The 23399-nt window shown below is 43.2% G+C and overlaps 36 non-coding genes across 36 annotated transcripts; all 36 read right to left on the bottom strand.

The window, feature by feature from the left end:
- Window positions 1–293: 293 nt before the first annotated feature.
- On the bottom strand, window positions 294–375 carry trnas-aga (transfer RNA serine (anticodon AGA)). Its single transcript has one exon. It is a non-coding gene; the product is annotated as a tRNA-Ser (tRNA).
- A 784-nt stretch (window positions 376–1159) lies between these two features.
- On the bottom strand, window positions 1160–1272 carry trnal-caa (transfer RNA leucine (anticodon CAA)). The gene is made up of 2 exons: window positions 1235–1272; window positions 1160–1205 (listed from the first exon to the last, which is right to left on the bottom strand). It is a non-coding gene; the product is annotated as a tRNA-Leu (tRNA).
- A 766-nt stretch (window positions 1273–2038) lies between these two features.
- On the bottom strand, window positions 2039–2120 carry trnas-aga (transfer RNA serine (anticodon AGA)). Its single transcript has one exon. It is a non-coding gene; the product is annotated as a tRNA-Ser (tRNA).
- Window positions 2121–2440: 320 nt separating this feature from the next.
- Window positions 2441–2522, bottom strand: trnas-uga (transfer RNA serine (anticodon UGA)). The gene has a single exon. It is a non-coding gene; the product is annotated as a tRNA-Ser (tRNA).
- A 382-nt stretch (window positions 2523–2904) lies between these two features.
- On the bottom strand, window positions 2905–3017 carry trnal-caa (transfer RNA leucine (anticodon CAA)). The gene is made up of 2 exons: window positions 2980–3017; window positions 2905–2950 (listed from the first exon to the last, which is right to left on the bottom strand). It is a non-coding gene; the product is annotated as a tRNA-Leu (tRNA).
- A 764-nt stretch (window positions 3018–3781) lies between these two features.
- On the bottom strand, window positions 3782–3863 carry trnas-aga (transfer RNA serine (anticodon AGA)). The gene has a single exon. It is a non-coding gene; the product is annotated as a tRNA-Ser (tRNA).
- Window positions 3864–4182: 319 nt separating this feature from the next.
- trnas-uga (transfer RNA serine (anticodon UGA)) lies at window positions 4183–4264 on the bottom strand. Its single transcript has one exon. It is a non-coding gene; the product is annotated as a tRNA-Ser (tRNA).
- Window positions 4265–4646: 382 nt separating this feature from the next.
- On the bottom strand, window positions 4647–4759 carry trnal-caa (transfer RNA leucine (anticodon CAA)). Its single transcript has 2 exons — window positions 4722–4759; window positions 4647–4692 (listed from the first exon to the last, which is right to left on the bottom strand). It is a non-coding gene; the product is annotated as a tRNA-Leu (tRNA).
- Window positions 4760–5529: 770 nt separating this feature from the next.
- Window positions 5530–5611, bottom strand: trnas-aga (transfer RNA serine (anticodon AGA)). Its single transcript has one exon. It is a non-coding gene; the product is annotated as a tRNA-Ser (tRNA).
- A 320-nt stretch (window positions 5612–5931) lies between these two features.
- On the bottom strand, window positions 5932–6013 carry trnas-uga (transfer RNA serine (anticodon UGA)). The gene has a single exon. It is a non-coding gene; the product is annotated as a tRNA-Ser (tRNA).
- A 382-nt stretch (window positions 6014–6395) lies between these two features.
- Window positions 6396–6508, bottom strand: trnal-caa (transfer RNA leucine (anticodon CAA)). Its single transcript has 2 exons — window positions 6471–6508; window positions 6396–6441 (listed from the first exon to the last, which is right to left on the bottom strand). It is a non-coding gene; the product is annotated as a tRNA-Leu (tRNA).
- Window positions 6509–7278: 770 nt separating this feature from the next.
- Window positions 7279–7360, bottom strand: trnas-aga (transfer RNA serine (anticodon AGA)). Its single transcript has one exon. It is a non-coding gene; the product is annotated as a tRNA-Ser (tRNA).
- A 319-nt stretch (window positions 7361–7679) lies between these two features.
- Window positions 7680–7761, bottom strand: trnas-uga (transfer RNA serine (anticodon UGA)). The gene has a single exon. It is a non-coding gene; the product is annotated as a tRNA-Ser (tRNA).
- A 383-nt stretch (window positions 7762–8144) lies between these two features.
- Window positions 8145–8257, bottom strand: trnal-caa (transfer RNA leucine (anticodon CAA)). Its single transcript has 2 exons — window positions 8220–8257; window positions 8145–8190 (listed from the first exon to the last, which is right to left on the bottom strand). It is a non-coding gene; the product is annotated as a tRNA-Leu (tRNA).
- A 765-nt stretch (window positions 8258–9022) lies between these two features.
- trnas-uga (transfer RNA serine (anticodon UGA)) lies at window positions 9023–9104 on the bottom strand. The gene has a single exon. It is a non-coding gene; the product is annotated as a tRNA-Ser (tRNA).
- Window positions 9105–9486: 382 nt separating this feature from the next.
- On the bottom strand, window positions 9487–9599 carry trnal-caa (transfer RNA leucine (anticodon CAA)). The gene is made up of 2 exons: window positions 9562–9599; window positions 9487–9532 (listed from the first exon to the last, which is right to left on the bottom strand). It is a non-coding gene; the product is annotated as a tRNA-Leu (tRNA).
- A 770-nt stretch (window positions 9600–10369) lies between these two features.
- On the bottom strand, window positions 10370–10451 carry trnas-aga (transfer RNA serine (anticodon AGA)). The gene has a single exon. It is a non-coding gene; the product is annotated as a tRNA-Ser (tRNA).
- A 319-nt stretch (window positions 10452–10770) lies between these two features.
- Window positions 10771–10852, bottom strand: trnas-uga (transfer RNA serine (anticodon UGA)). Its single transcript has one exon. It is a non-coding gene; the product is annotated as a tRNA-Ser (tRNA).
- A 383-nt stretch (window positions 10853–11235) lies between these two features.
- Window positions 11236–11348, bottom strand: trnal-caa (transfer RNA leucine (anticodon CAA)). Its single transcript has 2 exons — window positions 11311–11348; window positions 11236–11281 (listed from the first exon to the last, which is right to left on the bottom strand). It is a non-coding gene; the product is annotated as a tRNA-Leu (tRNA).
- A 765-nt stretch (window positions 11349–12113) lies between these two features.
- Window positions 12114–12195, bottom strand: trnas-uga (transfer RNA serine (anticodon UGA)). The gene has a single exon. It is a non-coding gene; the product is annotated as a tRNA-Ser (tRNA).
- Window positions 12196–12576: 381 nt separating this feature from the next.
- trnal-caa (transfer RNA leucine (anticodon CAA)) lies at window positions 12577–12689 on the bottom strand. Its single transcript has 2 exons — window positions 12652–12689; window positions 12577–12622 (listed from the first exon to the last, which is right to left on the bottom strand). It is a non-coding gene; the product is annotated as a tRNA-Leu (tRNA).
- Window positions 12690–13459: 770 nt separating this feature from the next.
- Window positions 13460–13541, bottom strand: trnas-aga (transfer RNA serine (anticodon AGA)). The gene has a single exon. It is a non-coding gene; the product is annotated as a tRNA-Ser (tRNA).
- A 784-nt stretch (window positions 13542–14325) lies between these two features.
- trnal-caa (transfer RNA leucine (anticodon CAA)) lies at window positions 14326–14438 on the bottom strand. The gene is made up of 2 exons: window positions 14401–14438; window positions 14326–14371 (listed from the first exon to the last, which is right to left on the bottom strand). It is a non-coding gene; the product is annotated as a tRNA-Leu (tRNA).
- A 764-nt stretch (window positions 14439–15202) lies between these two features.
- On the bottom strand, window positions 15203–15284 carry trnas-aga (transfer RNA serine (anticodon AGA)). The gene has a single exon. It is a non-coding gene; the product is annotated as a tRNA-Ser (tRNA).
- A 319-nt stretch (window positions 15285–15603) lies between these two features.
- Window positions 15604–15685, bottom strand: trnas-uga (transfer RNA serine (anticodon UGA)). The gene has a single exon. It is a non-coding gene; the product is annotated as a tRNA-Ser (tRNA).
- Window positions 15686–16068: 383 nt separating this feature from the next.
- Window positions 16069–16181, bottom strand: trnal-caa (transfer RNA leucine (anticodon CAA)). Its single transcript has 2 exons — window positions 16144–16181; window positions 16069–16114 (listed from the first exon to the last, which is right to left on the bottom strand). It is a non-coding gene; the product is annotated as a tRNA-Leu (tRNA).
- Window positions 16182–16945: 764 nt separating this feature from the next.
- trnas-uga (transfer RNA serine (anticodon UGA)) lies at window positions 16946–17027 on the bottom strand. Its single transcript has one exon. It is a non-coding gene; the product is annotated as a tRNA-Ser (tRNA).
- A 381-nt stretch (window positions 17028–17408) lies between these two features.
- Window positions 17409–17521, bottom strand: trnal-caa (transfer RNA leucine (anticodon CAA)). Its single transcript has 2 exons — window positions 17484–17521; window positions 17409–17454 (listed from the first exon to the last, which is right to left on the bottom strand). It is a non-coding gene; the product is annotated as a tRNA-Leu (tRNA).
- Window positions 17522–18291: 770 nt separating this feature from the next.
- On the bottom strand, window positions 18292–18373 carry trnas-aga (transfer RNA serine (anticodon AGA)). Its single transcript has one exon. It is a non-coding gene; the product is annotated as a tRNA-Ser (tRNA).
- Window positions 18374–19161: 788 nt separating this feature from the next.
- Window positions 19162–19274, bottom strand: trnal-caa (transfer RNA leucine (anticodon CAA)). The gene is made up of 2 exons: window positions 19237–19274; window positions 19162–19207 (listed from the first exon to the last, which is right to left on the bottom strand). It is a non-coding gene; the product is annotated as a tRNA-Leu (tRNA).
- A 764-nt stretch (window positions 19275–20038) lies between these two features.
- Window positions 20039–20120, bottom strand: trnas-aga (transfer RNA serine (anticodon AGA)). Its single transcript has one exon. It is a non-coding gene; the product is annotated as a tRNA-Ser (tRNA).
- Window positions 20121–20439: 319 nt separating this feature from the next.
- On the bottom strand, window positions 20440–20521 carry trnas-uga (transfer RNA serine (anticodon UGA)). The gene has a single exon. It is a non-coding gene; the product is annotated as a tRNA-Ser (tRNA).
- Window positions 20522–20904: 383 nt separating this feature from the next.
- trnal-caa (transfer RNA leucine (anticodon CAA)) lies at window positions 20905–21017 on the bottom strand. The gene is made up of 2 exons: window positions 20980–21017; window positions 20905–20950 (listed from the first exon to the last, which is right to left on the bottom strand). It is a non-coding gene; the product is annotated as a tRNA-Leu (tRNA).
- A 764-nt stretch (window positions 21018–21781) lies between these two features.
- trnas-uga (transfer RNA serine (anticodon UGA)) lies at window positions 21782–21863 on the bottom strand. Its single transcript has one exon. It is a non-coding gene; the product is annotated as a tRNA-Ser (tRNA).
- A 383-nt stretch (window positions 21864–22246) lies between these two features.
- On the bottom strand, window positions 22247–22359 carry trnal-caa (transfer RNA leucine (anticodon CAA)). Its single transcript has 2 exons — window positions 22322–22359; window positions 22247–22292 (listed from the first exon to the last, which is right to left on the bottom strand). It is a non-coding gene; the product is annotated as a tRNA-Leu (tRNA).
- Window positions 22360–23123: 764 nt separating this feature from the next.
- trnas-uga (transfer RNA serine (anticodon UGA)) lies at window positions 23124–23205 on the bottom strand. The gene has a single exon. It is a non-coding gene; the product is annotated as a tRNA-Ser (tRNA).
- Window positions 23206–23399: the final 194 nt, after the last annotated feature.

Raw genomic sequence — 23399 nt, 5'->3', positions numbered from 1 at the left:
GGATTGACAAGACTTTTGCTTGAACCTATACCTTTCTTGGGAGACCAAAATTCTCAATACACAGTGGAAGGAAGTACACATTGTCTAGCACCTTGGAACACTTGAAACTTAAGAACTTAGCATTAACACACACCAGTGATAGCCCACACGTCACAAACAGCAACCGGAAACAGCACCTCTAAAACACACAGAAGTCGGAAGTCCTGTCTCCTCCGTGGCGTATACCACATAGAAATGCTCACATACTTTAACAAAATAGACTAGACAGAGAGCTAAATTACACAAGACACACTCGTTGTCGGCAGGATTCGAACCTACGAGAGGAGACCCCAATGGATTTCTAGTCCATCGCCTTAACCACTCGGCCACGACAACCTTGCGCATGTAGCTTTAATAATAAAACTAGTGCTTGCTGAATAGATCCGTTATAGGGAAGAGTTCCGAAGGAAACAGCAACTCTTGCAGAACACAGATGGCCTCAGACCTTTAAGTCTAGTCTCTTAGTAAATTCTGAGAAATCAAGTCAACAGACACACTTTTAACAGTACTTGGTTAAGAGTGGGGTTTGAACATAGACTTCAATTTGATCAGAAGTCCCAATTTGCTAAGGACCCAGTCAAACCTTGACATTACTATTCATTTTGACGCAAGTGAAGCCAAGAGAATATAGAGAGCAAAATTCCAGAAAGTAATTGCCTTGTCGGGAGGATTCGAACATACGCAGGGAGACCCCAATGGATTTCAAGTCCATCGGCTTAACCACTCGGCCACGACAACTTATTATTTTTGCTTATAATGCTAACATTAGGGTTAACACCAGTGCTTGTCCCTCTACATTTCGGGAACAGTATGAGCTTCAGTTGGCTTCTTGATTGGCTGTCATTCTGTTCCATGCATGTCACAATCACCATCTACTTACAAAGTAATTTGATGGTAGGGCTCGCGCTGACTTTGGTCAGAAGGGGCTTGTCGGGGTCATTACAAACCCACTTATTGCGTCTACTAGTCTTTACAGAATCAGGTTTTAGGAACAAGCAGCTAATTTCAATGCTTACAACATGATGACCACACAATCCAATGATTACTGTAAAACCTGCATTCACGTCTGTAGGACAAGTGTCCAGAGCTGAATAAAAAAACACACATGTTGAAAATACCTTGTCAGGAGTGGGATTTGAACCCACGCCTCTATTTAGAGACCAGAAAGCCCAAACCACTGAGGAAAGATGCATATCTTGAGTCTGGCGCCTTAGACCACTCGGCCACCCTGACTTGCAAGAAAGTTAAAATCATGGGAAACAAAACCTACAACAGTCTGGTCTTAGCCAAAATGCATCCAGAAGTGCTTTTCAGCTATGCGTTTTGAACCCATGCCTTCATTTGGAGGCAGAAATCCCAATTTGCTGTGGAAGGAGTCATCTTTTGTCAGGTGGCCAAGAGTACTCGTCTATGCTGAGTTGTAACAATCTGTATTTCTTGGGAAGCTAAATGCAATAATCTGGTCTGTTAAGTACTGCTGAGTCCATACTCATGTTCAAATGAATTGACAAGACTTCAACTCGAACCTATACCTTTCTTGGGAGCCCAAAAATCCCAATACACAGTGGAAGGAAGTACACCTTGTCTAGCACCTTAGAACACTTGACCAGGCTTACACTTAAGAACTCAGCATTAACACCAGTGCTAGCCCACATGTCGCAAACAGCAACCGGAAACAGCGCCAAAAGTCCATACTCATGTTCAAAAGGGATTGACAAGACTTTTACTTGAACCTATACCTTTCTTAGGAGACCAAAATTCTCAATACACAGTGGAAGGAAGTACACATTGTCTAGCACCTTGGAACACTTGACACTTAAGAACTTAGCATTAACACCAGTGATAGCCCACACGTCACAAACAGCAACCGGAAACAGCACCTCTGAGACACACAGAAGTCGGAAGTCCTGTCTCCTCCGTGGCGTATACCACATAGAAATGCTCACATACTTTAACGAAATAGACTAGAAAGAGAGATCTAAATTACACAAAACACACCCGTTGTCGGCAGGATTCGAACCTACGAGGGGAGACCCCAATGGATTTCTAGTCCATCGCCTTAACCACTCGGCCACGACAACCTTCCGCATGTAGCTTTAATAATAAAACTAGTGCTTGCTGAATAGATCCGTTATAGGGAAGAGTTCTGAAGGAAACAGCAACTCTTGCAGACCACAGATGGCCTCAGACCTTTAAGTCTAGTCTCTTAGTAAATTCTGAGAAATCAAGTCAACAGACACACTTTTAACAGTACTTGGTTAAGAGTGGGGTTTGAACACAGACTTCAATTTGATCAGAAGTCCCAATTTGCTAAGGACCCAGTCACACCTTGGCATTACTATTCATTTTGACGCAAGTGCAGTCAAGAGAAAATAGAGAGCAAAATTCCACAAAGTAATTGCGTTGTCGGCAGGATTTGAACCTGCACAGGGAGACCCCAATGGATTTCAAGTCCATCGCCTTAACCACTCGGCCACGACAACTTACTATTATTGCTTATAATGCTAACATTAGGGTTAACACCAGTGCTTGTCCCTCTACATTTCGGGAACAGTATGAGCTTCAGTTGGCTTCTTGATTGGCTGTCATTCTGTTCCATGCATGTCACAATCACCATCTACTTACAAAGTAATTTGATGGTAGGGCTCGCGCTGACTTTGGTCAGAAGGGGCTTGTCGGGGTCATTACAAACCCACTTATTGCGTCTACTAGTCTTTACAGAATCAGGTTTTAGGAACAAGCAGCTAATTTCAATGCTTACAACATGATGACCACACAATCCAATGATTACTGTAAAACCTGCATTCACGTCTGTAGGACAAGTGTCCAGAGCTGAATAAAAAAACACACATGTTGAAAATACCTTGTCAGGAGTGGGATTTGAACCCACGCCTCTATTTAGAGACCAGAAAGCCCAAACCACTGAGGAAAGATGCATATCTTGAGTCTGGCGCCTTAGACCACTCGGCCACCCTGACTTGCAAGAAAGTTAAAATCATGGGAAACAAAACCTACAACAGTCTGGTCTTAGCCAAAATGCATCCAGAAGTGCTTTTCAGCTATGCGTTTTGAACCCATGCCTTCATTTGGAGGCAGAAATCCCAATTTGCTGTGGAAGGAGTCATCTTTTGTCAGGTGGCCAAGAGTACTCGTCTATGCTGAGTTGTAACAATCTGTATTTCTTGGGAAGCTAAATGCAATAATCTGGTCTGTTAAGTACTGCTGAGTCCATACTCATGTTCAAATGAATTGACAAGACTTCAACTCGAACCTATACCTTTCTTGGGAGCCCAAAAATCCCAATACACAGTGGAAGGAAGTACACCTTGTCTAGCACCTTAGAACACTTGACCAGGCTTACACTTAAGAACTCAGCATTAACACCAGTGCTAGCCCACATGTCGCAAACAGCAACCGGAAACAGCGCCAAAAGTCCATACTCATGTTCAAAAGGGATTGACAAGACTTTTACTTGAACCTATACCTTTCTTAGGAGACCAAAATTCTCAATACACAGTGGAAGGAAGTACACATTGTCTAGCACCTTGGAACACTTGACACTTAAGAACTTAGCATTAACACCAGTGATAGCCCACACGTCACAAACAGCAACCGGAAACAGCACCTCTGAGACACACAGAAGTCGGAAGTCCTGTCTCCTCCGTGGCGTATACCACATAGAAATGCTCACATACTTTAACAAAATAGACTAGACAGAGAGCTAAATTACACAAGACACACTCGTTGTCGGCAGGATTCGAACCTACGAGAGGAGACCCCAATGGATTTCTAGTCCATCGCCTTAACCACTCGGCCAAGACAACCTTGCGCATGTAGGTTTAATATTAAAACTAGTGCTTGCTGAATAGATCCGTATAGGGAAGAGTTCCAAAGGAAACAGCACCTCTTGCAGACCACAGATGGTCTCAGACCTTTAAGTCTAGTCTCTTAGTAAATTCTGAGAAATCAAGTCAACAGACACACTTTTAACAGTACTTGGTTAAGAGTGGGGTTTGAACACAGACTTCAATTTGATCAGAAGTCCCAATTTGCTAAGGACCCAGTCACACCTTGGCATTACTATTCATTTTGACGCAAGTGAAGCCAAGAGAAAATAGAGAGCAAAATTCCACAAAGTAATTGCGTTGTCGGCAGGATTCGAACCTGCGCAGGGAGACCCCAATGGATTTCAAGTCCATCGCCTTAACCACTTGGCCACGACAACTTATTATTATTGCTTATAATGCTAACATTAGGGTTAACACCAGTGCTTGTCCCTCTACATTTCGGGAACAGTATGAGCTTCAGTTGGCTTCTTGATTGGCTGTCATTCTGTTCCATGCATGTCACAATCACCATCTACTTACAAAGTAATTAGATGGTAGGGCTCGCGCTGACTTTGGTCAGAAGGGGCTTGTCGGGGTCATTACAAACCCACTTATTGCGTCTACTAGTCTTTACAGAATCAGGTTTTAGGAACAAGCAGCTAATTTCAATGCTTACAACATGATGACCACACAATCCAATGATTACTGTAAAACCTGCATTCTCGTCTGTAGGACAAGTGTCCAGAGCCGAATAAAAAAACACACATGTTGAAAATACCTTGTCAGGAGTGGGATTTGAACCCACGCCTTTATTTAGAGACCAGAAAGCCCAAACCACTGAGGAAAGATGCATATCTTGAGTCTGGCGCCTTAGACCACTCGGCCACCCTGACTTGCAAGAATGTTAAAATCATGGGAAACAAAACCTACAACAGTCTGGTCTTAGCCAAAATGCATCCAGAAGTGCTTTTCAGCTATGCGTTTTGAACCCATGCCTTCATTTGGAGGCAGAAATCCCAATTTGCTGTGGAAGGAGTCATCTTTTGTCAGGTGGCCAAGAGTACTCGTCTATGCTGAGTTGTACCAATCTGTATTTCTTGGGAAGCTAAATGCAATAATCTGGTCTGTTAAGTACTGCTGAGTCCATACTCATGTTCAAATGAATTGACAAGACTTTAACTCGAACCTATACCTTTCTTGGGAGACCAAAAATCCCAATACACAGTGGAAGGAAGTACACCTTGTCTAGCACCTTAGAACACTTGACCAGGCTGACACTTAAGAACTCAGCATTAACACCAGTGCTAGCCCACATGTCGCAAACAGCAACCGGAAACAGCGCCAAAAGTCCATACTCATGTTCAAAAGGGATTGACAAGACTTTTGCTTGAACCTATACCTTTCTTGGGAGTTCAAAATTCCCAATACACAGTGGAAGGAAGTACACCTTGTCGAGCACCTTGGAACACTTGAAACTTAAGAACTTAGCATTAACACACACCAGTGATAGCCCACACGTCACAAACAGCAACCGGAAACAGCACCTCTGAGACACACAGAAGTCGGAAGTCCTGTCTCCTCCGTGGCGTATACCACATAGAAATGCTCACATACTTTAACGAAATAGACTAGAAAGAGAGATCTAAATTACACAAAACACACCCGTTGTCGGCAGGATTCGAACCTACGAGGGGAGACCCCAATGGATTTCTAGTCCATCGCCTTAACCACTCGGCCACGACAACCTTGCGCATGTAGCTTTAATAATAAAACTAGTGCTTGCTGAATAGATCCGTTATAGGGAAGAGTTCTGAAGGAAACAGCAACTCTTGCAGACCACAGATGGCCTCAGACCTTTAAGTCTAGTCTCTTAGTAAATTCTGAGAAATCAAGTCAACAGACACACTTTTAACAGTACTTGGTTAAGAGTGGGGTTTGAACACAGACTTCAATTTGATCAGAAGTCCCAATTTGCTAAGGACCCAGTCACACCTTGGCATTACTATTCATTTTGACGCAAGTGCAGTCAAGAGAAAATAGAGAGCAAAATTCCACAAAGTAATTGCGTTGTCGGCAGGATTTGAACCTGCACAGGGAGACCCCAATGGATTTCAAGTCCATCGCCTTAACCACTCGGCCACGACAACTTACTATTATTGCTTATAATGCTAACATTAGGGTTAACACCAGTGCTTGTCCCTCTACATTTCGGGAACAGTATGAGCTTCAGTTGGCTTCTTGATTGGCTGTCATTCTGTTCCATGCATGTCACAATCACCATCTACTTACAAAGTAATTCGATGGTAGGGCTCGCGCTGACTTTGGTCAGAAGGGGCTTGTTGGGGTCATTACAAACCCACTTATTGCGTCTACTAGTCTTTACAGAATCAGGTTTTAGGAATAAGCAGCTAATTTCAATGCTTACAACATGATGACCACACAATCCAATGATTACTGTAAAACCTGCATTCTCGTCTGTAGGACAAGTGTCCAGAGCCGAATAAAAAAACACACATGTTGAAAATACCTTGTCAGGAGTGGGATTTGAACCCACGCCTCTATTTAGAGACCAGAAAGCCCAAACCACTGAGGAAAGATGAATATCTTGAGTCTGGCGCCTTAGACCACTCGGCCACCCTGACTTGCAAGAACATTAAAATCATGGGAAACAAAACCTACAACAGTCTGGTCTTAGCCAAAATGCATCCAGAAGTGCTTTTCAGCTATGCGTTTTGAACCCATGCCTTCATTTGGAGGCAGAAATCCCAATTTGCTGTGGAAGGAGTCATCTTTTGTCAGGTGGCCAAGAGTACTCGTCTATGCTGAGTTGTAACAATCTGTATTTCTTGGGAAGCTAAATGCAATAATCTGGTCTGTTAAGTACTGCTGAGTCCATACTCATGTTCAAATGAATTGACAAGACTTCAACTCGAACCTATACCTTTCTTGGGAGCCCAAAAATCCCAATACACAGTGGAAGGAAGTACACCTTGTCTAGCACCTTAGAACACTTGACCAGGCTTACACTTAAGAACTCAGCATTAACACCAGTGCTAGCCCACATGTCGCAAACAGCAACCGGAAACAGCGCCAAAAGTCCATACTCATGTTCAAAAGGGATTGACAAGACTTTTGCTTGAACCTATACCTTTCTTGGGAGTTCAAAATTCCCAATACACAGTGGAAGGAAGTACACCTTGTCGAGCACCTTGGAACACTTGAAACTTAAGAACTTAGCATTAACACACACCAGTGATAGCCCACACGTCACAAACAGCAACCGGAAACAGCACCTCTGAGACACACAGAAGTCGGAAGTCCTGTCTCCTCCGTGGCGTATACCACATAGAAATGCTCACATACTTTAACGAAATAGACTAGAAAGAGAGATCTAAATTACACAAAACACACTCGTTGTCGGCAGGATTCGAACCTACGAGAGGAGACCCCAATGGATTTCTAGTCCATCGCCTTAACCACTCGGCCACGACAACCTTGCGCATGTAGGTTTAATATTAAAACTAGTGCTTGCTGAATAGATCCGTATAGGGAAGAGTTCCGAAGGAAACAGCACCTCTTGCAGACCACAGATGGTCTCAGACCTTTAAGTCTAGTCTCTTAGTAAATTCTGAGAAATCAAGTCAACAGACACACTTTTAACAGTACTTGGTTAAGAGTGGGGTTTGAACACAGACTTCAATTTGATCAGAAGTCCCAATTTGCTAAGGACCCAGTCACACCTTGGCATTACTATTCATTTTGACGCAAGTGAAGCCAAGAGAAAATAGAGAGCAAAATTCCACAAAGTAATTGCGTTGTCGGCAGGATTTGAACCTGCACAGGGAGACCCCAATGGATTTCAAGTCCATCGCCTTAACCACTCGGCCACGACAACTTACTATTATTGCTTATAATGCTAACATTAGGGTTAACACCAGTGCTTGTCCCTCTACATTTCGGGAACAGTATGAGCTTCAGTTGGCTTCTTGATTGGCTGTCATTCTGTTCCATGCATGTCACAATCACCATCTACTTACAAAGTAATTCGATGGTAGGGCTCGCTCTGACTTTGGTCAGAAGGGGCTTGTTGGGGTCATTACAAACCCACTTATTGCGTCTACTAGTCTTTACAGAATCAGGTTTTAGGAATAAGCAGCTAATTTCAATGCTTACAACATGATGACCACACAATCCAATGATTACTGTAAAACCTGCATTCTCGTCTGTAGGACAAGTGTCCAGAGCCGAAAAAAAAAAACACACATGTTGAAAATAGCTTGTCAGGAGTGGGATTTGAACCCACGCCTCTATTTAGAGACCAGAAAGCCCAAACCACTGAGGAAAGATGAATATCTTGAGTCTGGCGCCTTAGACCACTCGGCCACCCTGACTTGCAAGAACATTAAAATCATGGGAAACAAAACCTACAACAGTCTGGTCTTAGCCAAAATGCATCCAGAAGTGCTTTTCAGCTATGCGTTTTGAACCCATGCTTTCATTTGGAGGCAGAAATCCCAATTTGCTGTGGAAGGAGTCATCTTTTGTCAGGTGGCCAAGAGTACTCGTCTATGCTGAGTTGTAACAATCTGTATTTCATTGGGAAGCTAAATGCAATAATCTGGTCTGTTAAGTACTGCTGAGTCCATACTCATGTTCAAATGAATTGACAAGACTTTAACTCGAACCTATACCTTTCTTGGGAGAACAAAAATCACAATACACAGTGGAAGGAAGTACACCTTGTCTAGCACCTTAGAACACTTGACCAGGCTGACACTTAAGAACTCAGCATTAACACCAGTGCTAGCCCACATGTCGCAAACAGCAACCGGAAACAGCGCCAAAAGTCCATACTCATGTTCAAAAGGGATTGACAAGACTTTTGCTTGAACCTATACCTTTCTTGGGAGACCAAAATTCTCAATACACAGTGGAAGGAAGTACACATTGTCTAGCACCTTGGAACACTTGACACTTAAGAACTTAGCATTAACACCAGTGATAGCCCACACGTCACAAACAGCAACCGGAAACAGCACCTCTGAGACACACAGAAGTCGGAAGTCCTGTCTCCTCCGTGGCGTATACCACATAGAAATGCTCACATACTTTAACAAAAAAAACTAGACAGAGAGCTAAATTACACAAGACACACTCGTTGTCGGCAGGATTCGAACCTACGAGAGGAGACCCCAATGGATTTCAAGTCCATCGCCTTAACCACTCGGCCACGACAACTTACTATTATTGCTTATAATGCTAACATTAGGGTTAACACCAGTGCTTGTCCCTCTACATTTCGGGAACAGTATGAGCTTCAGTTGGCTTCTTGATTGGCTGTCATTCTGTTCCATGCATGTCACAATCACCATCTACTTACAAAGTAATTCGATGGTAGGGCTCGCTCTGACTTTGGTCAGAAGGGGCTTGTTGGGGTCATTACAAACCCACTTATTGCGTCTACTAGTCTTTACAGAATCAGGTTTTAGGAATAAGCAGCTAATTTCAATGCTTACAACATGATGACCACACAATCCAATGATTACTGTAAAACCTGCATTCTCGTCTGTAGGACAAGTGTCCAGAGCCGAATAAAAAAACACACATGTTGAAAATACCTTGTCAGGAGTGGGATTTGAACCCACGCCTCTATTTAGAGACCAGAAAGCCCAAACCACTGAGGAAAGATGAATATCTTGAGTCTGGCGCCTTAGACCACTCGGCCACCCTGACTTGCAAGAACATTAAAATCATGGGAAACAAAACCTACAACAGTCTGGTCTTAGCCAAAATGCATCCAGAAGTGCTTTTCAGCTATGCGTTTTGAACCCATGCCTTCATTTGGAGGCAGAAATCCCAATTTGCTGTGGAAGGAGTCATCTTTTGTCAGGTGGCCAAGAGTACTCGTCTATGCTGAGTTGTAACAATCTGTATTTCTTGGGAAGCTAAATGCAATAATCTGGTCTGTTAAGTACTGCTGAGTCCATACTCATGTTCAAATGAATTGACAAGACTTCAACTCGAACCTATACCTTTCTTGGGAGCCCAAAAATCCCAATACACAGTGGAAGGAAGTACACCTTGTCTAGCACCTTAGAACACTTGACCAGGCTTACACTTAAGAACTCAGCATTAACACCAGTGCTAGCCCACATGTCGCAAACAGCAACCGGAAACAGCGCCAAAAGTCCATACTCATGTTCAAAAGGGATTGACAAGACTTTTGCTTGAACCTATACCTTTCTTGGGAGTTCAAAATTCCCAATACACAGTGGAAGGAAGTACACCTTGTCGAGCACCTTGGAACACTTGAAACTTAAGAACTTAGCATTAACACACACCAGTGATAGCCCACACGTCACAAACAGCAACCGGAAACAGCACCTCTGAGACACACAGAAGTCGGAAGTCCTGTCTCCTCCGTGGCGTATACCACATAGAAATGCTCACATACTTTAACGAAATAGACTAGAAAGAGAGATCTAAATTACACAAAACACACTCGTTGTCGGCAGGATTCGAACCTACGAGAGGAGACCCCAATGGATTTCTAGTCCATCGCCTTAACCACTCGGCCACGACAACCTTGCGCATGTAGGTTTAATATTAAAACTAGTGCTTGCTGAATAGATCCGTATAGGGAAGAGTTCCGAAGGAAACAGCACCTCTTGCAGACCACAGATGGTCTCAGACCTTTAAGTCTAGTCTCTTAGTAAATTCTGAGAAATCAAGTCAACAGACACACTTTTAACAGTACTTGGTTAAGAGTGGGGTTTGAACACAGACTTCAATTTGATCAGAAGTCCCAATTTGCTAAGGACCCAGTCACACCTTGGCATTACTATTCATTTTGACGCAAGTGAAGCCAAGAGAAAATAGAGAGCAAAATTCCACAAAGTAATTGCGTTGTCGGCAGGATTTGAACCTGCACAGGGAGACCCCAATGGATTTCAAGTCCATCGCCTTAACCACTCGGCCACGACAACTTACTATTATTGCTTATAATGCTAACATTAGGGTTAACACCAGTGCTTGTCCCTCTACATTTCGGGAACAGTATGAGCTTCAGTTGGCTTCTTGATTGGCTGTCATTCTGTTCCATGCATGTCACAATCACCATCTACTTACAAAGTAATTCGATGGTAGGGCTCGCTCTGACTTTGGTCAGAAGGGGCTTGTTGGGGTCATTACAAACCCACTTATTGCGTCTACTAGTCTTTACAGAATCAGGTTTTAGGAATAAGCAGCTAATTTCAATGCTTACAACATGATGACGACACAATCCAATGATTACTGTAAAACCTGCATTCTCGTCTGTAGGACAAGTGTCCAGAGCCGAAAAAAAAAAACACACATGTTGAAAATAGCTTGTCAGGAGTGGGATTTGAACCCACGCCTCTATTTAGAGACCAGAAAGCCCAAACCACTGAGGAAAGATGAATATCTTGAGTCTGGCGCCTTAGACCACTCGGCCACCCTGACTTGCAAGAACATTAAAATCATGGGAAACAAAACCTACAACAGTCTGGTCTTAGCCAAAATGCATCCAGAAGTGCTTTTCAGCTATGCGTTTTGAACCCATGCTTTCATTTGGAGGCAGAAATCCCAATTTGCTGTGGAAGGAGTCATCTTTTGTCAGGTGGCCAAGAGTACTCGTCTATGCTGAGTTGTAACAATCTGTATTTCATTGGGAAGCTAAATGCAATAATCTGGTCTGTTAAGTACTGCTGAGTCCATACTCATGTTCAAATGAATTGACAAGACTTTAACTCGAACCTATACCTTTCTTGGGAGAACAAAAATCACAATACACAGTGGAAGGAAGTACACCTTGTCTAGCACCTTAGAACACTTGACCAGGCTGACACTTAAGAACTCAGCATTAACACCAGTGCTAGCCCACATGTCGCAAACAGCAACCGGAAACAGCGCCAAAAGTCCATACTCATGTTCAAAAGGGATTGACAAGACTTTTGCTTGAACCTATACCTTTCTTGGGAGACCAAAATTCTCAATACACAGTGGAAGGAAGTACACATTGTCTAGCACCTTGGAACACTTGACACTTAAGAACTTAGCATTAACACCAGTGATAGCCCACACGTCACAAACAGCAACCGGAAACAGCACCTCTGAGACACACAGAAGTCGGAAGTCCTGTCTCCTCCGTGGCGTATACCACATAGAAATGCTCACATACTTTAACAAAAAAAACTAGACAGAGAGCTAAATTACACAAGACACACTCGTTGTCGGCAGGATTCGAACCTACGAGAGGAGACCCCAATGGATTTCAAGTCCATCGCCTTAACCACTCGGCCACGACAACTTACTATTATTGCTTATAATGCTAACATTAGGGTTAACACCAGTGCTTGTCCCTCTACATTTCGGGAACAGTATGAGCTTCAGTTGGCTTCTTGATTGGCTGTCATTCTGTTCCATGCATGTCACAATCACCATCTACTTACAAAGTAATTCGATGGTAGGGCTCGCTCTGACTTTGGTCAGAAGGGGCTTGTTGGGGTCATTACAAACCCACTTATTGCGTCTACTAGTCTTTACAGAATCAGGTTTTAGGAATAAGCAGCTAATTTCAATGCTTACAACATGATGACCACACAATCCAATGATTACTGTAAAACCTGCATTCTCGTCTGTAGGACAAGTGTCCAGAGCCGAAAAAAAAACACACATGTTGAAAATAGCTTGTCAGGAGTGGGATTTGAACCCACGCCTCTATTTAGAGACCAGAAAGCCCAAACCACTGAGGAAAGATGAATATCTTGAGTCTGGCGCCTTAGACCACTCGGCCACCCTGACTTGCAAGAACATTAAAATCATGGGAAACAAAACCTACAACAGTCTGGTCTTAGCCAAAATGCATCCAGAAGTGCTTTTCAGCTATGCGTTTTGAACCCATGCTTTCATTTGGAGGCAGAAATCCCAATTTGCTGTGGAAGGAGTCATCTTTTGTCAGGTGGCCAAGAGTACTCGTCTATGCTGAGTTGTAACAATCTGTATTTCTTGGGAAGCTAAATGCAATAATCTGGTCTGTTAAGTACTGCTGAGTCCATACTCATGTTCAAATGAATTGACAAGACTTCAACTCGAACCTATACCTTTCTTGGGAGCCCAAAAATCCCAATACACAGTGGAAGGAAGTACACCTTGTCTAGCACCTTAGAACACTTGACCAGGCTTACACTTAAGAACTCAGCATTAACACCAGTGCTAGCCCACATGTCGCAAACAGCAACCGGAAACAGCGCCAAAAGTCCATACTCATGTTCAAAAGGGATTGACAAGACTTTTGCTTGAACCTATACCTTTCTTGGGAGTTCAAAATTCCCAATACACAGTGGAAGGAAGTACACCTTGTCGAGCACCTTGGAACACTTGAAACTTAAGAACTTAGCATTAACACACACCAGTGATAGCCCACACGTCACAAACAGCAACCGGAAACAGCACCTCTGAGACACACAGAAGTCGGAAGTCCTGTCTCCTCCGTGGCGTATACCACATAGAAATGCTCACATACTTTAACGAAATAGACTAGAAAGAGAGATCTAAATTACACAAAACACACTCGTTGTCGGCAGGATTCGAACCTACGAGGGGAGACCCCAATGGATTTCTAGTCCATCGCCTTAACCACTCGGCCACGACAACCTTGCGCATGTAGCTTTAATAATAAAACTAGTGCTTGCTGAATAGCTCCGTTATAGGGAAGAGTTCCGAAGGAAACAGCAACTCTTGCAGACCACAGATGGCCTCAGACCTTTAAGTCTAGTCTCTTAGTAAATTCTGAGAAATCAAGTCAACAGACACACTTTTAACAGTACTTGGTTAAGAGTGGGGTTTGAACATAGACTTCAATTTGATCAGAAGTCCCAATTTGCTAAGGACCCAGTCAAACCTTGACATTACTATTCATTTTGACGCAAGTGAAGCCAAGAGAATATAGAGAGCAAAATTCCAGAAAGTAATTGCCTTGTCGGGAGGATTCGAACATACGCAGGGAGACCCCAATGGATTTCAAGTCCATCGGCTTAACCACTCGGCCACGACAACTTATTATTTTTGCTTATAATGCTAACATTAGGGTTAACACCAGTGCTTGTCCCTCTACATTTCGGGAACAGTATGAGCTTCAGTTGGCTTCTTGATTGGCTGTCATTCTGTTCCATGCATGTCACAATCACCATCTACTTACAAAGTAATTCGATGGTAGGGCTCGCGCTGACTTTGGTCAGAAGGGGCTTGTCGGGGTCATTACAAACCCACTTATTGCGTCTACTAGTCTTTACAGAATCAGGTTTTAGGAACAAGCAGCTAATTTCAATGCTTACAACATGATGACCACACAATCCAATGATTACTGTAAAACCTGCATTCTCGTCTCTAGGACAAGTGTCCAGAGCCGAAAAAAAAAACACACATGTTGAAAATAGCTTGTCAGGAGTGGGATTTGAACCCACGCCTCTATTTAGAGACCAGAAAGCCCAAACCACTGAGGAAAAATGAATATCTTGAGTCTGGCGCCTTAGACCACTCGGCCACCCTGACTTGCAAGAACATTAAAATCATGGGAAACAAAACCTACAACAGTCTGGTCTTAGCCAAAATGCATCCAGAAGTGCTTTTCAGCTATGCGTTTTGAACCCATGCTTTCATTTGGAGGCAGAAATCCCAATTTGCTGTGGAAGGAGTCATCTTTTGTCAGGTGGCCAAGAGTACTCGTCTATGCTGAGTTGTAACAATCTGTATTTCTTGGGAAGCTAAATGCAATAATCTGGTCTGTTAAGTACTGCTGAGTCCATACTCATGTTCAAATGAATTGACAAGACTTTAACTCGAACCTATACCTTTCTTGGGAGAACAAAAATCACAATACACAGTGGAAGGAAGTACACCTTGTCTAGCACCTTAGAACACTTGACCAGGCTGACACTTAAGAACTCAGCATTAACACCAGTGCTAGCCCACATGTCGCAAACAGCAACCGGAAACAGCGCCAGAAGTCCATACTCATGTTCAAAAGGGATTGACAAGACTTTTGCTTGAACCTATACCTTTCTTGGGAGACCAAAATTCTCAATACACAGTGGAAGGAAGTACACATTGTCTAGCACCTTGGAACACTTGACACTTAAGAACTTAGCATTAACACCAGTGATAGCCCACACGTCACAAACAGCAACCGGAAACAGCACCTCTGAGACACACAGAAGTCGGAAGTCCTGTCTCCTCCGTGGCGTATACCACATAGAAATGCTCACATACTTTAACAAAATAGACTAGACAGAGAGCTAAATTACACAAGACACACTCGTTGTCGGCAGGATTCGAACCTACGAGAGGAGACCCCAATGGATTTCTAGTCCATCGCCTTAACCACTCGGCCACGACAACCTTGCGCATGTAGGTTTAATATCAAAACTAGTGCTTGCTGAATAGATCCGTATAGGGAAGAGTTCCAAAGGAAACAGCACCTCTTGCAGACCACAGATGGTCTCAGACCTTTAAGTCTAGTCTCTTAGTAAATTCTGAGAAATCAAGTCAACAGACACACTTTTAACAGTACTTGGTTAAGAGTGGGGTTTGAACACAGACTTCAATTTGATCAGAAGTCCCAATTTGCTAAGGACCCAGTCACACCTTGGCATTACTATTCATTTTGACGCAAGTGAAGCCAAGAGAAAATAGAGAGCAAAATTCCACAAAGTAATTGCGTTGTCGGCAGGATTTGAACCTGCACAGGGAGACCCCAATGGATTTCAAGTCCATCGCCTTAACCACTCGGCCACGACAACTTACTATTATTGCTTATAATGCTAACATTAGGGTTAACACCAGTGCTTGTCCCTCTACATTTCGGGAACAGTATGAGCTTCAGTTGGCTTCTTGATTGGCTGTCATTCTGTTCCATGCATGTCACAATCACCATCTACTTACAAAGTAATTCGATGGTAGGGCTCGCTCTGACTTTGGTCAGAAGGGGCTTGTTGGGGTCATTACAAACCCACTTATTGCGTCTACTAGTCTTTACAGAATCAGGTTTTAGGAATAAGCAGCTAATTTCAATGCTTACAACATGATGACCACACAATCCAATGATTACTGTAAAACCTGCATTCTCGTCTGTAGGACAAGTGTCCAGAGCCGAAAAAAAAAACCACACATGTTGAAAATAGCTTGTCAGGAGTGGGATTTGAACCCACGCCTCTATTTAGAGACCAGAAAGCCCAAACCACTGAGGAAAGACGAATATCTTGAGTCTGGCGCCTTAGACCACTCGGCCACCCTGACTTGCAAGAACATTAAAATCATGGGAAACAAAACCTACAACAGTCTGGTCTTAGCCAAAATGCATCCAGAAGTGCTTTTCAGCTATGTGTTTTGAACCCATGCTTTCATTTGGAGGCAGAAATCCCAATTTGCTGTGGAAGGAGTCATCTTTTGTCAGGTGGCCAAGAGTACTCGTCTATGCTGAGTTGTAACAATCTGTATTTCTTGGGAAGCTAAATGCAATAATCTGGTCTGTTAAGTACTGCTGAGTCCATACTCATGTTCAAATGAATTGACAAGACTTTAACTCGAACCTATACCTTTCTTGGGAGAACAAAAATCACAATACACAGTGGAAGGAAGTACACCTTGTCTAGCACCTTAGAACACTTGACCAGGCTGACACTTAAGAACTCAGCATTAACACCAGTGCTAGCCCACATGTCGCAAACAGCAACCGGAAACAGCGCCAAAAGTCCATACTCATGTTCAAAAGGGATTGACAAGACTTTTGCTTGAACCTATACCTTTCTTGGGAGACCAAAATTCTCAATACACAGTGGAAGGAAGTACACATTGTCTAGCACCTTGGAACACTTGACACTTAAGAACTTAGCATTAACACCAGTGACAGCCCACACGTCACAAACAGCAACCGGAAACAGCACCTCTGAGACACACAGAAGTCGGAAGTCCTGTCTCCTCCGTGGCGTATACCACATAGAAATGCTCACATACTTTAACAAAAAAAACTAGACAGAGAGCTAAATTACACAAGACACACTCGTTGTCGGCAGGATTCGAACATACGAGAGGAGACCCCAATGGATTTCAAGTCCATCGCCTTAACCACTCGGCCACGACAACTTACTATTATTGCTTATAATGCTAACATTAGGGTTAACACCAGTGCTTGTCCCTCTACATTTCGGGAACAGTATGAGCTTCAGTTGGCTTCTTGATTGGCTGTCATTCTGTTCCATGCATGTCACAATCACCATCTACTTACAAAGTAATTCGATGGTAGGGCTCGCTCTGACTTTGGTCAGAAGGGGCTTGTTGGGGTCATTACAAACCCACTTATTGCGTCTACTAGTCTTTACAGAATCAGGTTTTAGGAATAAGCAGCTAATTTCAATGCTTACAACATGATGACCACACAATCCAATGATTACTGTAAAACCTGCATTCTCGTCTGTAGGACAAGTGTCCAGAGCCGAAAAAAAAACACACATGTTGAAAATAGCTTGTCAGGAGTGGGATTTGAACCCACGCCTGTATTTAGAGACCAGAAAGCCCAAACCACTGAGGAAAGATGAATATCTTGAGTCTGGCGCCTTAGACCACTCGGCCACCCTGACTTGCAAGAACGTTAAAATCATGGGAAACAAAACCTACAACAGTCTGGTCTTAGCCAAAATGCATCCAGAAGTGCTTTTCAGCTATGCGTTTTGAACCCATGCTTTCATTTGGAGGCAGAAATCCCAATTTGCTGTGGAAGGAGTCATCTTTTGTCAGGTGGCCAAGAGTACTCGTCTATGCTGAGTTGTAACAATCTGTATTTCTTGGGAAGCTAAATGCAATAATCTGGTCTGTTAAGTACTGCTGAGTCCATACTCATGTTCAAATGAATTGACAAGACTTCAACTCGAACCTATACCTTTCTTGGGAGCCCAAAAATCCCAATACACAGTGGAAGGAAGTACACCTTGTCTAGCACCTTAGAACACTTGAGCAGGCTTACACTTAAGAACTCAGCATTAACACCAGTGCTAGCCCACATGTCGCAAACAGCAACCGGAAACAGCGCCAAAAGTCCATACTCATGTTCAAAAGGGATTGACAAGACTTTTGCTTGAACCTATACCTTTCTTGGGAGTTCAAAATTCCCAATACACAGTGGAAGGAAGTACACCTTGTCGAGCACCTTGGAACACTTGAAACTTAAGAACTTAGCATTAACACACACCAGTGATAGCCCACACGTCACAAACAGCAACCGGAAACAGCACCTCTGAGACACACAGAAGTCGGAAGTCCTGTCTCCTCCGTGGCGTATACCACATAGAAATGCTCACATACTTTAACGAAATAGACTAGAAAGAGAGATCTAAATTACACAAAACACACTCGTTGTCGGCAGGATTCGAACCTACGAGGGGAGACCCCAATGGATTTCTAGTCCATCGCCTTAACCACTCGGCCACGACAACCTTGCGCATGTAGCTTTAATAATAAAACTAGTGCTTGCTGAATAGATCCGTTATAGGGAAGAGTTCCGAAGGAAACAGCAAATCTTGCAGACCACAGATGGCCTCAGACCTTTAAGTCTAGTCTCTTAGTAAATTCTGAGAAATCAAGTCAACAGACACACTTTTAACAGTACTTGGTTAAGAGTGGGGTTTGAACATAGACTTCAATTTGATCAGAAGTCCCAATTTGCTAAGGACCCAGTCAATTCTTGACATTACTATTCATTTTGACGCAAGTGAAGCCAAGAGAATATAGAGAGCAAAATTCCAGAAAGTAATTGCCTTGTCGGGAGGATTCGAACATACGCAGGGAGACCCCAATGGATTTCAAGTCCATCGGCTTAACCACTCGGCCACGACAACGTATTGTTATTGCTTATAATGCTAACACTAGGGTTAACACCAGTGCTTGTCCCTCTACATTTCGGGAACAGTATGAGCTTCAGTTGGCTTCTTGATTGGCTGTCATTCTGTTCCATGCATGTCACAATCTTCATCTACTTACAAAGTAATTCGATGGTAGGGCTCGCGCTGACTTTGGTCAGAAGGGGCTTGTCAGGGTCATTAAAAACCCACTTATGGCGTCTACTAGTCTTTACAGAATCAGGTTTTAGGAACAAGCAGCTAATTTCAATGCTTACAACATGATGACCACACAATCCAATGATTACTTGTAAAACCTGCATTCTCGTCTGGAGGACAAGTGTCCAGAGCTGAATAAAAAAAAAAATCACATGTTGAAAACACCTTGTCAGGAGTGGGATTTGAACCCACGCCTCTATTTAGAGACCAGAAAGCCCAAACCACTGAGGAAAGATGCATATCTTGAGTCTGGCGCCTTAGACCACTCGGCCATCCTGACTTGCATGAACGTTAAAATCATGGGAAACAAAACCTACAACAGTCTGGTCTTAGCCAAAATGCATCCAGAAGTACTTTTCCGCTATGCGTTTTGAGCCCATGCCTTCATTTGGAGGCAGAAATCCCAATTTGCTGTGGAAGGAGTCATCTTTTGTCAGGTGGCCAAGAGTACTCGTCTATGCTGAGTTGTAACAATCTGTATTTCTTGGGAAGCTAAATGCAATAATCTGGTCAGTTAAGTACTGTTGAGTCCATACTCATCTTCAAATGAATTGACAAGACTTTAACTCGAACCTATACCTTTCTTGGGAGACCAAAAATCCCAATACACAGTGGAAGGAAGTACACCTTGTCTAGGACCTTAGAACACTTGACCAGGCTGACACTTAAGAACTCAGCATTAACACCAGTGCCAGCCCACATGTCGCAAACAGCAACCGGAAACAGCGCCAAAAGTCCATACTCATGTTCAAAAGGGATTGACAAGACTTTTGCTTGAACCTATACCTTTCTTGGGAGACCAAAATTCTCAATACACAGTGGAAGGAAGTACACATTGTCTAGCACCTTGGAACACTTGACACTTAAGAACTTAGCATTAACACCAGTGATAGCCCACACGTCACAAACAGCAACCGGAAACAGCACCTCTGAGACACACAGAAGTCGGAAGTCCTGTCTCCTCCGTGGCGTATACCACATAGAAATGCTCACATACTTTAACAAAATAGACTAGACAGAGAGCTAAATTACACAAGACACACTCGTTGTCGGCAGGATTCGAACCTACAAGAGGAGACCCCAATGGATTTCTAGTCCATCGCCTTAACCACTCGGCCACGACAACCTTGCGCATGTAGGTTTAATATCAAAACTAGTGCTTGCTGAATAGATCCGTATAGGGAAGAGTTCCAAAGGAAACAGCACCTCTTGCAGACCACAGATGGTCTCAGACCTTTAAGTCTAGTCTCTTAGTAAATTCTGAGAAATCAAGTCAACAGACACACTTTTAACAGTACTTGGTTAAGAGTGGGGTTTGAACACAGACTTCAATTTGATCAGAAGTCCCAATTTGCTAAGGACCCAGTCACACCTTGGCATTACTATTCATTTTGACGCAAGTGAAGCCAAGAGAAAATAGAGAGCAAAATTCCACAAAGTAATTGCGTTGTCGGCAGGATTTGAACCTGCACAGGGAGACCCCAATGGATTTCAAGTCCATCGCCTTAACCACTCGGCCACGACAACTTACTATTATTGCTTATAATGCTAACATTAGGGTTAACACCAGTGCTTGTCCCTCTACATTTCGGGAACAGTATGAGCTTCAGTTGGCTTCTTGATTGGCTGTCATTCTGTTCCATGCATGTCACAATCACCATCTACTTACAAAGTAATTCGATGGTAGGGCTCGCTCTGACTTTGGTCAGAAGGGGCTTGTTGGGGTCATTACAAACCCACTTATTGCGTCTACTAGTCTTTACAGAATCAGGTTTTAGGAATAAGCAGCTAATTTCAATGCTTACAACATGATGACCACACAATCCAATGATTACTGTAAAACCTGCATTCTCGTCTGTAGGACAAGTGTCCAGAGCCGAAAAAAAAAACCACACATGTTGAAAATAGCTTGTCAGGAGTGGGATTTGAACCCACGCCTCTATTTAGAGACCAGAAAGCCCAAACCACTGAGGAAAGATGAATATCTTGAGTCTGGCGCCTTAGACCACTCGGCCACCCTGACTTGCAAGAACATTAAAATCATGGGAAACAAAACCTACAACAGTCTGGTCTTAGCCAAAATGCATCCAGAAGTGCTTTTCAGCTATGCGTTTTGAACCCATGCTTTCATTTGGAGGCAGAAATCCCAATTTGCTGTGGAAGGAGTCATCTTTTGTCAGGTGGCCAAGAGTACTCGTCTATGCTGAGTTGTAACAATCTGTATTTCTTGGGAAGCTAAATGCAATAATCTGGTCTGTTAAGTACTGCTGAGTCCATACTCATGTTCAAATGAATTGACAAGACTTTAACTCGAACCTATACCTTTCTTGGGAGAACAAAAATCACAATACACAGTGGAAGGAAGTACACCTTGTCTAGCACCTGAGAACACTTGACCAGGCTGACACTTAAGAACTCAGCATTAACACCAGTGCTAGCCCACATGTCGCAAACAGCAACCGGAAACAGCGGCAAAAGTCCATACTCATGTTCAAAAGGGATTGACAAGACTTTTGCTTGAACCTATACCTTTCTTGGGAGACCAAAATTCTCAATACACAGTGGAAGGAAGTACACATTGTCTAGCACCTTGGAACACTTGACACTTAAGAACTTAGCATTAACACCAGTGATAGCCCACACGTCACAAACAGCAACCGGAAACAGCACCTCTGAGACACACAGAAGTCGGAAGTCCTGTCTCCTCCGTGGCGTATACCACATAGAAATGCTCACATACTTTAACAAAAAAAACTAGACAGAGAGCTAAATTACACAAGACACACTCGTTGTCGGCAGGATTCGAACCTACGAGAGGAGACCCCAATGGATTTCAAGTCCATCGCCTTAACCACTCGGCCACGACAACTTACTATTATTGCTTATAATGCTAACATTAGGGTTAACACCAGTGCTTGTCCCTCTACATTTCGGGAACAGTATGAGCTTCAGTTGGCTTCTTGATTGGCTGTCATTCTGTTCCATGCATGTCACAATCACCATCTACTTACAAAGTAATTCGATGGTAGGGCTCGCTCTGACTTTGGTCAGAAGGGGCTTGTTGGGGTCATTACAAACCCACTTATTGCGTCTACTAGTCTTTACAGAATCAGGTTTTAGGAATAAGCAGCTAATTTCAATGCTTACAACATGATGACCACACAATCCAATGATTACTGTAAAACCTGCATTCTCGTCTGTAGGACAAGTGTCCAGAGCCGAAAAAAAAAAACACACATGTTGAAAATAGCTTGTCAGGAGTGGGATTTGAACCCACGCCTCTATTTAGAGACCAGAAAGCCCAAACCACTGAGGAAAGATGAATATCTTGAGTCTGGCGCCTTAGACCACTCGGCCACCCTGACTTGCAAGAACATTAAAATCATGGGAAACAAAACCTACAACAGTCTGGTCTTAGCCAAAATGCATCCAGAAGTGCTTTTCAGCTATGCGTTTTGAACCCATGCTTTCATTTGGAGGCAGAAATCCCAATTTGCTGTGGAAGGAGTCATCTTTTGTCAGGTGGCCAAGAGTACTCGTCTATGCTGAGTTGTAACAATCTGTATTTCTTGGGAAGCTAAATGCAATAATCTGGTCTGTTAAGTACTGCTGAGTCCATACTCATGTTCAAATGAATTGACAAGACTTTAACTCGAACCTATACCTTTCTTGGGAGAACAAAAATCACAATACACAGTGGAAGGAAGTACACCTTGTCTAGCACCTGAGAACACTTGACCAGGCTGACACTTAAGAACTCAGCATTAACACCAGTGCTAGCCCACATGTCGCAAACAGCAACCGGAAACAGCGGCAAAAGTCCATACTCATGTTCAAAAGGGATTGACAAGACTTTTGCTTGAACCTATACCTTTCTTGGGAGACCAAAATTCTCAATACACAGTGGAAGGAAGTACACATTGTCTAGCACCTTGGAACACTTGACACTTAAGAACTTAGCATTAACACCAGTGATAGCCCACACGTCACAAACAGCAACCGGAAACAGCACCTCTGAGACACACAGAAGTCGGAAGTCCTGTCTCCTCCGTGGCGTATACCACATAGAAATGCTCACATACTTTAACAAAAAAAACTAGACAGAGAGCTAAATTACACAAGACACACTCGTTGTCGGCAGGATTCGAACCTACGAGAGGAGACCCCAATGGATTTCAAGTCCATCGCCTTAACCACTCGGCCACGACAACTTACTATTATTGCTTATAATGCTAACATTAGGGTTAACACCAGTGCTTGTCCCTCTACATTTCGGGAACAGTATGAGCTTCAGTTGGCTTCTTGATTGGCTGTCATTCTGTTCCATGCATGTCACAATCACCATCTACTTACAAAGTAATTCGATGGTAGGGCTCGCTCTGACTTTGGTCAGAAGGGGCTTGTT

Source organism: Vanacampus margaritifer, chromosome 2, assembly GCF_051991255.1.
Source record: "Vanacampus margaritifer isolate UIUO_Vmar chromosome 2, RoL_Vmar_1.0, whole genome shotgun sequence".
Classification (NCBI taxonomy): domain Eukaryota; kingdom Metazoa; phylum Chordata; class Actinopteri; order Syngnathiformes; family Syngnathidae; genus Vanacampus; species Vanacampus margaritifer.
This window is presented reverse-complemented; position numbering and strand designations above follow the sequence as displayed.